Raw genomic sequence first — 9,675 nt, 5'->3', positions numbered from 1 at the left:
GGACATTTAGACCTTCTTGCAGCCGAAAACCTCCGTTCCCTCTTTTGATCATACATTGTCCGGCATTCGCAACTTTTCTTACCCGCTTTTTACAAACCATGGTCGGACTTTCACACCTTTTAGTAGCCAAACAACTCCGCTCCCGCTATTGATTGTGTACAGTCGGGTATTTTACCCTTTTCTTACCCGCTTTTTACCAATTATGGTGGGACATTCACACCTTCTTACAGCGGAACACCTCCGCTCCCTGTTTTGATCATTTATGGTCTGGCAATACTACCTTTTCTTACCCGTTTTTGAGTTATTATGGCTGGACATTCACAGCTTCTTGCAGCCGAACACCTCTTCTCCCGCTTTTGATGATGAATGGTCCGGCATTCTTACCTTTTCTAACACATTTTTCAGCAATTATTGTTGGTCATTCACACCTTTCTCATCAGCTTTTTACAAATTATGATCTGACATTCACACCTACTTGCAGCCGAACACCTCGGCTTCCGCTTTTGATGGTGTATATTTTGGCATTCGAACCTTTTCTTACCCGCTTTTTACAAACCATGGTCGGACTTTCATACCTTCTTTTAGCCGAACAACTCCGCTCCCGCTATTGATTGTGTAGAGTTGGGTATTTTAGCCTTTTCTTACCCGCTTTTTACCAACTATGGTCGGACATTCACACCTTCTTACAGCGGAACACCTCCGCTCCCTCTTTTGATGGTGTATGTTATGGCATTCGAACCTTTTCTTACCCACTTTTTACAAACTATGCTCGGACATTCACACCTTCTTGCAGTGAAACACCTCCGCTCCCTCTTTTGATGGTGTATGTTCGGGCATTCGCACCTTTACTTACCCGCTTTTTACAAACTATGGTCGTACATTCAAACCTTGTAGCCGAAAACCTCCACTCCCTCTTTTGATCATACTTTGTCGGGCATTCGCACCTTTTCTTACCCGCTTTTTACAAACTATGCTCGGACATTCAAACCTTCTTGTATCCAAACACATCCACTCCTGCTTTTGTTGATGTATGGTTGGGCATTCGAACCTACTTGTTGCCCGCTTTTCATTAATTATGGGTGGACATTCACACCTTGTCACAGCCAAACACCTCCGCTCCCTCTTTTGATCATGTATGGTTGGACATTCGCACCTTTTCTCACCCGCTTTTTGCAAACTATGGTCGGCCATTCACAGCTTCCTCTCCACCATACTTGTATGGTGGGATATTCACACCCACTTGCATCCGAAGATCTCCGCCCCCACTTTTGTTGATATTTAGTCGGTCATTCACACCTTACCTGTTTTCTTGCCGCCAAACACCTCTGATCTCGCTTTTGATGATGTAAGATTGGGCATTCAGACCTTGCTTTTCCTGCTTTTCACCAACTATAGATGGACATTCACACCTTCTTGCAGCCGAACACTTCCGCTCCACCTTTTAGGTTTCTATCACACCTTTTTTTTCACCGCATTTTATAGATTATGGTTGGAAATTCTCAACCACTCATCCGAAGACCTCTCCTCCCGCTTTTGTTAATATATTTGAACTTTAGTCAGACATTCACACCTACTTGTAGCCGAACACCACCTCTCTAGCTTTTGATGAGGTATGGTCCGGGATTCTTACCGTTTCTAACACATTTTTCAGCAATTATGGTAGGATATTCACACCTTCTTGCAGCTGAACACCTCCTCTCCCACTTATGATCATGTGCGGATTGATTTTCGAAAATTTTCTTTCATGTTTTCTAGCAATTAATTATGGACATTTAGACCTTCTTGCAGCTGAACACCTCCACTCCCGCTTTTGATCATACATTGTCAGGCATTCGAACCTTGTCTTACAAACTTTAGTCGAACATTCACACCTTTTTGCAGCCGAACACAGTTTTTTGCAGCCGAATTTGGGCATTCGCACCTTTTCATACCCACTTTTTACCAACTATGGTCGGACATTCACACCGTCTTACAGCGGAACACCTCCGCTCCCTCTTTTGATGGTGTATGTTCGGGCATTCGAACCTTTTCTTACCCGCTTTTTACAAACTATGCTCGGACATTCAAACCTTCTTGTAGCCGAACACATCCACTCCTGCTTTTGATGATGTATGGTATGGCATTCGAACCTACTTGTTGCCCGCTTTTCATTAATTAAGGGTGGACATTCACACCTTGTCGCAGCCAAACACCCTGTTTCGATCATGTATGGTTGGACATTCGCACCTTTTCTCACCTGCTTTTTGCAAACTATGGTCGGCCATTCACAGCTTCCTCTCCACCATACTTGTATGGTGGGATATTCACACCCACTTGCATCCGAAGACCTCCGCCCCCACTTTTGTTGATATTTAGTCGGTCATTCGCACCTTACCCGCTTTTGGCAAACTATGGCCTTCTTGCAGCCAAAAACCTCTGATCTCGCTTTTGATGATGTAAGGTTGGGCATTCAGACCTTGCTTCACCTGCTTTTCACCAAATATAGTCGGACATTCACACCTTCTTGCAGCCGAACACTTCCGCTCCACCTTTTAGTTTTCTATGGGGCATTCACACCTTTTTTTTCACCGCATTTTATAAAAACACCACAGGAACACCGTATTGAGGCTTTGTTCTGACCGCTCATTCGGTGTCGCGTTTCTTTCAAGCATTTCTCCTGGTTAGCCCGCACTCGGCTCGCTCCCAGAGCCGTGTTAAAGTCTACTTCGCATTCACTCTCTTTTCTCAGCAGACTAAAAGAAACTTCCATCCTGCACCGCTGTTAGCTTTTTCACAAGAGCAGAGGAGAGCGCACCGTTCCCAGCGGCACTGCAGTACCGGGTCGATGCTTGGAGTGAACGGAGCAAGCTCCTTTTTCAACTCCTATTGATAAAAATCCATTTAATATGTAGTCCTTGCATAGACATATCACATATTAAACTGATAAGTACAGATGGATTATGTGCAATTAGTAAAGAGAGTAGAGGACGATCTCTCTCGTTGGAAGTCCTTACCTATATCACTTATGGGGAGAGTTACAACCATTAAAATGATGATACTACCAAAAGTTAACTATTTGTTCTCAATGATCCCCATAAAACCATCTGCTACTTGGTTTAAGTCACTAGATTCATGCATCTCCAAATTTCTGTGGAAAAACAAACCACCACGTATTAGTTTAAAAACCCTACAGAAGACCAAGGACAGTGGTGGATTAGATTTACCTCATTTTCAGCACTATTCCTTAGCCAATAGGTTACAATATATATCAAAATGGTTTAAACCTTGTTGTTGTCACAGTTCCCAGAGACGTTGTAATCGTTGAGGATTCTATATTCACCCCCTCATTAGAGGCACGTGTTGCAGATTGATGACACTGAATCTTCTTCTCTGTTCATTGCTGGCATCATTCCCAGCATCGTAAGTGTTCGTGGCATTGTTAGCCTCTTCTTCTGGATCTTGATATCGAGCATCCTTTTGTATTTCTGGTTTGTAAGTCCTCTCTCTTCGTTCACCGGAGTCTTCGTCTCTTTGTCCTTGAGTTTGGTGATTTTTTCTTCTTTTGATGCCTTGACACAGTGTGACAGGTGATACCACATGGGAGATCCTTTAACTTGGACTGCTGTCCCTGTGCTGCGAAATGGCTGTGCTGCTCAAATGGTCTCTCCTTCATCATATACACAGTTATTTATACATCACCTTCCACCATGAAGCGTTGTCCCTTTTTGTTTCTCTCTTTGTTCTTAAAATGCTGTTATGCATGTCTAAACCAATCCATTAAACTAGATCATTTTGGCAGTAAAGCGATCTACAATGTGCTTGGTCGCAAAGCTGCTCATCTGTGGTAAACAGCTCTTCAGAAAGGCATTCTTCAATTGATTTCACTCATTTTATGTAATAATTTTGTGATTTCCTACAAAACTACACTTCTTCTCCCATCTGTCTGAGTATTTAATATTGTCTGGGTCCCGTTAAAACATGTATTTTTCCCATCTAATTCCTTGTTTGCTTTAAAACAAGTATTCCCCATTTTCTATCCCTTCAGTAGCCAACCAGTTTGTATGGAGTACACCGGAGCAACTTGACTGATCAGTAAAACACTGCTTTTGTTGTCACCGCAAGGCTTCCCCCGTCGGTTGTTTCACTGAGACACTACTGAGTAACTACAACTCAACACAGTTTATACACATAACATTCATATACATACTAACAAACAAACAAACAATAATTTATTGCAATTTTCTCATCTCTGTTTGAACGTACACCCAGGTAAATATTCCTGTAGTCTTCTCATACCGACTATGGACCCATTCATTGTTTAACTTCACTGTTTTGCAAATCCTAATTGAATATTACACATTGACATTGAACTTTACTGGATAAGCAGGTCTTCATTGCATTCAGCAGCCTATATGTGAGCATTTATGTGTAAGCTGTTCTTCTTTGCATTTATCAGCAGCAAGCAATTCTTCACTGCACATGCATATGTAAATAGTAAAACAATTTCAATGTGTTAGCGAAACCTTCTATATCACAGTGGTTTCTAAGGTCTATTTTAAGTTCTTTGCCATCAGTGAGATGACATTGTTTACAAAGTGTGTCAAATTATCACTGAAGATCTTTTCAGGAATTTCAAATCTAGAAATGAGTTATTTTACGCGTGATTTTGCTACTGAGAGTGCATCTGCTTGTGCACATGGAAATATTTCAGACCATTTGGTAAAAACCTCTGTTGTCACTGAGCAGAATCGTTTCCCTTAACATTAATTTAGTTCAATGAAATCTACAAAATAATGAAATAATGAAATCCAAACAAATATGTTGAAAAAGATACACTGGCTTAGGGAATTATCTTCGTTTTGGTCTTAGATTGCCCTGTGGAATGTATTTTGCACATATTTGACCTGCTAGACAAAACTTTATTCATTTATTTATTCTAAAAAAATGTTTTTAATAATTAGTAAAACCATATGCTGTAAAAACCTGGTTCATTATTGCTTCCATCCCTCCTGTTGAGACATGACATGGTCCGTGGCTCAATACTGCAGCATATTTAAACAAATTCTTTGGCAGTATGGTTTTCCTTCCGGTCATTCATACGAGTCTATTGTAGATGGCAATTGAATAACATCTAATAATGCTAAAATATTTGTAGTTTATACATTTAGCTGTGGATGTCAACATACCTGTTTTTCCAATGCTGTGTTAACACATGTACAGTTGAGAAGGCATACTGACTGTCAGTGTAAACGTTAACAACCTTTTTGTTATTTAATTTACAAGCTTCAGTTAAAGCTACCAATTCGACTGCTTGAACAGAGTAATTTTTTGGTAGTGGTTGTTTTAAGAAAACTTCAGTTTCTGTTACTACTGCAAATCCTGTAGCATTTGTGCCATCAGGGTTTTTTTCCTTGATCTGTTGAATAAATATAGTTATTTCTGCATTTTCATAACGTATATCAGTTAAGTCTGGCCTGGGTAAAACACTGATGGTTATTTCTGGCTTTCCATCTGTGGGGTAGGTAGCAGTGTGGATGGATTAAGTGTAGCACATCTCTCGACAACAAGGTGTGGCTGTGAAAGAAGAACTGTTATGTAGGAGAGATGTCTGGTAAAGATATTTTGTTAAGTAACCATATCACAGCCACTGCATGAGGTACCTTAAGTGTTAATGGGTGAAATAACACCATTATTGTTGATGCCTGCACTGCCAATGGCTTCTGGCCATTGATTCAAAAGTACGATCTCGTCCCTTTTTCCCCCTTTCAGTGGACACTGGCCCCTAATTACCGCAATTCAGCAGGGGGTCTTTCATTAGGAGTACTGGACTCCCCCGTGCACGGTTTCAGCTCCGACCCTGGACAGCGGAAAAAACGTTGAGATCTGGTTTGAGGACCCAATTGTTGAGAAAAGTCTCTCAATGAGACTCAGAGTTGCTGGAGTCAGTTAATGCAAAGGTTTAATCTTGCAGCAAGTTCAAGAATGTGTGTGTGTATGGGTGTATGTGTGCGAACGTGTGTGAGTTTGTGTGTGTGAGAGTTTAAAGAACCTGTTATCCACAGGCAGGCCTTAACTAGTATGGCACGGGTCCAGCCTGTCTCATCTTTTTTGGAAGGTCCAGCGCTCGGCCGTAACCCTTCTGTCTGTTTGGACTCTCACATACATTCGGTTAATCATAGAAAAACGAGAACAAAACTTTTTAGCCCCTTAAATTCATAAAACAGACATGGTGCAGTTATTTCCATTCTAGAAAATAAGAGTAATCACCACCATTCCTATAAATTCTGGATATTCTAACAATCTGAATCTTTTTTAAATGTTCGATGAAGCCCTTTGCTGTTCTGTTTAGAGACTCAGCTGATCATAAACCAAGTTTTGCTCTTGAACCAAGCTTCTAAACTCTTCACCTTTTTCATTTCTCAGTTAGTATTCACTTTAAAACTGATTAAAAGAAAAATTAAATGAATGCCTATCAACAAATGTGGGATCTAAACTCTAGTGCTTCCTCTAAAATAATTTCCTTTCTCAATTCAGAAATGTGTGTGTGTAAGTCACAACACCCGTGACACCAAAACGGCTTTCTTTTCTCTCTTTTCTCTACACTCTGCACTGTGAGCACACACAACAAATCAGAAAGGCTTTTTTTCTCTCTTTTCTACATTATGGACTGTGGGGACACAAAACCGCTCTCTCTTTTTTTTTTTTTTGATTGTGTGCCAGGGCGTTGTCTCACGTATTAGATTATGCTTAAGATACGAATGAGTTTATCAGTCACATCAGAATCCATACATACTGATCCTCCCGTAATAAAATGGTCGGATCTTATCAAACACACTTTGTTTCTTGTGACAAGTCAGCGAAACAGCGTATACACGTCAAGACACTGAATCAAGTTTGCCACAAGAACTCATAAGTTTGGCAGTATTGCTCTGCCGTCAGCAATCATACACCCATTTTATTTTCATGAGACATGTGCAGGCACCTGTTCATCTACTGTTCTATCACTATGAATTAGTTTATCTATTATCAATAAGGATACTTCTACAACTACTATCAAAGTATGTCCGGACTTCTTATGTTGTCAGTTGCTATATATCAATAAGTGGGTTGCTACTGAAAAGCATTAAGCATGTCACACAGCCCAAACATATAACATTTCAGGACACACCACACAGTTAACAACCACAGTGAAGCGTGTCAAAGCCCAAACATGTAACATTCAACAGGACACTTACACAACACATTCAAATCAAACAGTCAGACAACATACAAGAACCTATACCCCAGCCGGCATTGCTCCCTGCCTATTTTCCTACAACTCACTATGTGTGCGCACACCTTTATTCACAAACTCTTCAACTTATACTCTTTTACCGAAGCTGCTACAGCTCGATTGGCCAAATACCCTTAGATCCTATTTCGGTGAATTTGACATCTGCCTTGCATGTAACAGATTAGCGGTTTAGCAGTTTTAATTTAGTTTGAGTGAAGGAATTCATTTTATAGCAAAATCCGAAATCGTGAAGAACTCATGGAAGTAAGCTTATTCTCGGATTCCTGAATCTTTAGATTTGCTCTTTGTTTTACTGCAAAGTACAACGTTGAGCAGCACTAATGAGTTGTTTCTATTTTTGGCAGGCTTTACCTTTGCGGATGAAGCCCTTTCTGTCTGTGCAAAAGAAATCTTGTTACTGTGCAGAGTGACTTCTCTGAGTAGAGTCGCCTTACTTGTTGCGACTGTGCCAATGTTCGAAGCTGGAGTGCAAAGTTGTTGCTTGAATGGTGCTCGCTGGAGCGTGCGGTAGTGTAAAGTTATACCATTTAAAAGGGCTGAAGAGTGCTCAGTGCAGCGGGTGGGCCGAGGTGCAAAGTGACACTATGGCCATAAAAAGAACACCGCTACAAGTGCGCATTGTGGCAGGAAGGGCCCTCGGACGTGAACCAGTGGACAGTTATCGCTTCTCGGCCTTTTGGCTAAGATCAAGTGTAGTATCTGTTCTTATTAGTTTAATGTCTGATGTGTCCTCTATGCGAGGACTACATATTAAATGGATTTGTATCAATAGGAGTTGAAAAAGGAGCTTGCTCCGTTCACTCCAAGCATCGACCCGGTACTGTAGTGCCCCTGGGAACGGTGCGCTCTCCTCTGCTCTTGTGAAAAAGCAAACAGCGGTGCAGGATGGAAGTTTCAGGGAGCCCAAGATGAAACTTTCTTTTAGTCTGCTGAGAAAAGAGAGTGAATGCGAAGTAGACTTTAACACGGTTCTGGGAGCGAGCCGAGTGCGGGCTAACCAGGAGAATTGCTTGAAAGAAACGCGACACCGAATGAGCGGTCAGAACAAAGCCTCAATACGGTGTTCCTGTGGTGTTTTTATAAAATGCGGTGAAAAAAAAGGTGTGAATGCCCCATAGAAAACTAAAAGGTGGAGCGGAAGTGTTCGGCTGCAAGAAGGTGTGAATGTCCGACTATATTTGGTGAAAAGCAGGTGAAGCAAGGTCTGAATGCCCAACCTTACATCATCAAAAGCGAGATCAGAGGTTTTTGGCTGCAAGAAGGCCATAGTTTGCCAAAAGTGGGTAAGGTGCGAATGACCGACTAAATATCAACAAAAGTGGGGGCGGAGGTCTTCGGATGCAAGTGGGTGTGAATATCCCACCATAGAAGTATGGTGGAGAGGAAGCTGTGAATGGCCGACCATAGTTTGCAAAAAGCGGGTGAGAAAAGGTGCGAATGTCCAACCATACATGATCAAAACAGGGAGCGGAGGTGTTTGGCTGCGACAAGGTGTGAATGTCCACCCATAATTAATGAAAAGCGGGCAACAAGTAGGTTCGAATGCCCAACCATACATCATCAAAAGCAGGAGTGGATGTGTTCGGCTACAAGAAGGTTTGAATGTCCGAGCATAGTTTGTAAAAAGCGGGTAAGAAAAGGTTCGAATGCCTGAACATACATCATCAAAAGCAGGACTGGATGTGTTCGGCTACAAGAAGGTTTGAATGTCCGACCATAGTTGGTAAAAAGTGGGTATGAAAAGGTTCGAATGCCCAAAATCGGCTGAAAAAAACTGTGTTCGGCTGCAAAAAGGTGTGAATGTTTGACTAAAGTTTGTAAGACAAGGTTCGAATGCCTGACAATGTATGATCAAAAGCGGGAGCGGAGGTATTCAGCTGCAAGAAGGTCTAAATGTCCATCATTAATTGCTAGAAAACATGAAAGAAAATTTTCGAAAATCAATCTGCATATGATCATAAGTGGGAGAGGAGGTGTTCAGCTGCAAGAAGGTGTGAATGTCCTACCATAATTGCTGAAAAATGTGTTAGAAACGGTAGGAATGCCGGACCATACATCATCAAAAGCTAGAGAGGTGGTGTTCGGCTGCAAGTAGGTGTGAATGTCTGACTAAAGTTCAAATATATTAACAAAAGCGGGAGGAGAGCTCTTCGGATGAGTGGTTGAGAATTTCCAACCGTAATCTATAAAATGCGGTGAAAAAAAAGGTGTGATAGAAACCTAAAAGGTGGAGCGGAAGTGTTCGGCTGCAAGAAGGTGTGAATGTCCGTCTATAGTTGGTGAAAAGCAGGAAAAGCAAGGTCTGAATGCCCAATCTTACATCATCAAAAGCGAGATCAGAGGTGTTTGGCTGCAAGAAAACGGGTTAGGTGTGAATGACCGACTAAATATCAACAAAAGTG

The 9,675-nt window shown here is 41.5% G+C and overlaps 1 non-coding gene and 1 pseudogene across 1 annotated transcript; one reads left to right on the top strand and one right to left on the bottom strand.

The window, feature by feature from the left end:
- Positions 1–2,783: 2,783 nt before the first annotated feature.
- LOC140283410 (U2 spliceosomal RNA) lies at positions 2,784–2,960 on the bottom strand (annotated as a pseudogene).
- A 4,973-nt stretch (positions 2,961–7,933) lies between these two features.
- Positions 7,934–8,124, top strand: LOC140283284 (U2 spliceosomal RNA). The gene has a single exon (XR_011909994.1). It is a non-coding gene; the product is annotated as a U2 spliceosomal RNA (small nuclear RNA).
- Positions 8,125–9,675: the final 1,551 nt, after the last annotated feature.

Source organism: Leuresthes tenuis, unplaced genomic scaffold (genome assembly GCF_036924035.1).
Source record: "Leuresthes tenuis unplaced genomic scaffold, fLeuTen1.0.hap1 SCAF_23, whole genome shotgun sequence".
Lineage (NCBI taxonomy): Eukaryota > Metazoa > Chordata > Actinopteri > Atheriniformes > Atherinopsidae > Leuresthes > Leuresthes tenuis.
This window is presented reverse-complemented; position numbering and strand designations above follow the sequence as displayed.